The sequence below is a fragment of the Ips typographus genome, unplaced genomic scaffold, assembly GCF_016097725.1.
Source record: "Ips typographus isolate SLU unplaced genomic scaffold, UJ_Ityp_2.0 IpsContig139, whole genome shotgun sequence".
In the NCBI taxonomy this organism is placed as follows: Eukaryota; Metazoa; Arthropoda; class Insecta; order Coleoptera; family Curculionidae; genus Ips; species Ips typographus.
In genome coordinates, this window is record NW_028098544.1 from 119,438 (window position 1) to 121,970 (window position 2,533).

At 36.5% G+C, this 2,533-nt stretch overlaps 1 long non-coding RNA gene across 1 annotated transcript; it reads right to left on the reverse strand.

Annotated features, from left to right (window-relative positions):
* Positions 1-395: 395 nt before the first annotated feature.
* Positions 396-1,061, reverse strand: LOC145739427 (uncharacterized). The gene is made up of 2 exons (XR_014181031.1): positions 904-1,061; positions 396-671 (listed from the first exon to the last, which is right to left on the reverse strand). It is a non-coding gene; the product is annotated as an uncharacterized LOC145739427 (long non-coding RNA).
* Positions 1,062-2,533: the final 1,472 nt, after the last annotated feature.

Below are 2,533 nucleotides of genomic sequence, written 5' to 3' on the forward strand. Positions count from 1 at the left end.
AACAAAAGGAAAACTTGATTTTCAATGAACTTAACTATGGCCTTAGAAGTCGCCTTCGCCATAGGGTGCACAAGTACAAATTTAGTGAACCAATCCACCACAACAAGAACGTGCCACGGAATTTCTTTCGTAAAAGAAAATTGCTGGAGTTTAAAGCTAAGTGAAAGTTAAACACTGATGTCCTGGCTTATTGAACGTAAAGTTTGCGGCAAATTAAGCTCGACTAATATGCTCAGTTGGTTAAGAGCGTTGGGGTGGTTCTCTACGCCACTGATTTTAACCAATAAATCAGAAAATGCCAAAGTTGGTATTTGGAGTTCAATAAACCAGTAATCAGGACAACAAATAGGATTACAAAAAAAACAAATCGAAACCTGCCAAGTAATATCAATTAATTCAATTACCCTCAGATGGTTTTTTATATTATGGGTTTCTAGTCGCTTCGTCAAACAAGCATCACACTTCAGTGCTTGATCCGATTCTTAAACTAATCTTACTTTCTGTACAGAGCAAGTGTACTGCTATCCGCTATCGATCTAAGCGCTATAGCCCAGTGTCCAAGAGATGTAGTCGGACAACCCTGGTAAGCTAGCAAAACGAATAAGGCTATTCGTGGTGCCGTAGCCCAGTGTAAAGATGAGCCTGCAGGAAGATACCCCGGCGGAAGGGCCCTTAGAATATACAGTACAAAATACAATGTGTTCGTTACAATCACTTAATATTAAGACTGATTATATTCATTAGTAATACTTTATCATCGAATTTACTACAAACAAATTAATTAAAAACGCAAAAGATTGAGCACAATATTCAATAATTAGAAATCAAATCAATCAGTAAGCAACTAGATGGTTTTATAACCAATTTACTACCAAAATTAATCAAATAAAGCACGAAATTTACCTTTTGTGATTGAGCAAAAGGGTCTTAGTTGATTCTCTCGAATACTCGGTCACCAGCTACCAAACTGTGTGTAGTCACAGATTGAAGACTCCGCTAACTGCTATTGAAATGAAGAAGACACGTGTTTTAGCCGGAGGCTAAATTGGAAATGGCCAAAATCAAACTTACTTGAGCGACAATGCCACCAAACAGATCGAATCAAAGGTACTACAAGACTGCCTCAGGTCTCTCTAAAATCCCGTAATCGGTACTACAAAATGGCGATTCCTCTTAAAGCCCACGTGATACGTGTAAGTTTCTCTGAAGGTCCAACAGGAAAGAAATTAAAAAGAAACCGATGAAGAGAAACCCTTCCAACAATAGTAAAAAACTGGCAGTCACGGCCAACCAATCAGAACACTCCACGTGGACACGTGTTTTCGTTAAACTAAAAATGAAAGCCGGCAACATCGGAAAACTCTACAATATTGTCACGATCTAATTTTTAGTCGTAACGCGGGGACGTGTAGGCTGGGGTCGTAGTCAAGTTAAACTCAAAGATTGGATAACAAAAACAACAACGTTTATTCATAGAGAAACTAATAAAGAAAGATTAAATGAAAACTGAATTTATAAAAAGCATTGTCAGACATAAGTTGGTTTAATTCAAATTATAAGGTTTGTACTTACATGATAATTAATTCACAAACCATTTTGGACGAGGGTAAGTGTCAAGGTAGAGTTCCCTTAACTTTCGCGACCGAACCGTTTAGTTTCGCGGATAATTTCTAACTAACTTTTCTTTCCCAATTTCTCGGCTATTTATTGTAAGGTATTGCAATCCCTTAGTCAGTTCAATTTCTTAATTGCTTGTCTAAGCACTTGGATCATTGTCCGAACAATTGATGACTTATTGCTGACTGGCGATTGCAACACCTTAGCTAGCTTCCGTTCTAAAAGGTTCGATTGCTTATTTTGCAACCCAAGTGGTCGACGACTTGTTTCGGTCAGTGGCCGATTATTTGCTGACTAAGTAATTAACGAAAATCTACTTGTGACACATTCCCCCGGCCGACAAAAGGTAGTCCCTAGCTTTTCGCAATACTAAGAAAGTTGACTATGCAAATCTTCTAAACAAAATAACATTAAATTAACTATACTTTTAAACTTTTAATCATGGTGGCAATATAACAGAAATTTGACACCACAAATTCTAGTTTCTTTCTTCAAATCTTAATAAAGAACAAAGAGGTAATATAAAAATATCCTTAATGGATTTTCCCCCTTATTACAACACAAACAAAATTTATCATAGTTACCTGTAAAAACTAATCAACAAAGTATAGCCCCTAGTTTTTCACAGAATTAAAATTAAAAATATCCCGTTTCATATCCAAAAAGAAAATTATAAAAGAAAACATATAACAATCGGAATAAAAATAAATGTTTTTGTTATTTTCTTACCTCTAGAGTTTGTAAAAAAAAAAACTTAATGTCTCTATGCTTTAACACTGAGGGGGGAGACTTTTCACTCGCGATTCACTAATATTCCGCGCACTATTGTCTGTTCGGGGATTCTATCTTCTTTTCGCGGCACTTCACTGCACTAAACACGGCTTCTGAAGACAATTTGGACGGTGTCTGGAGTCTG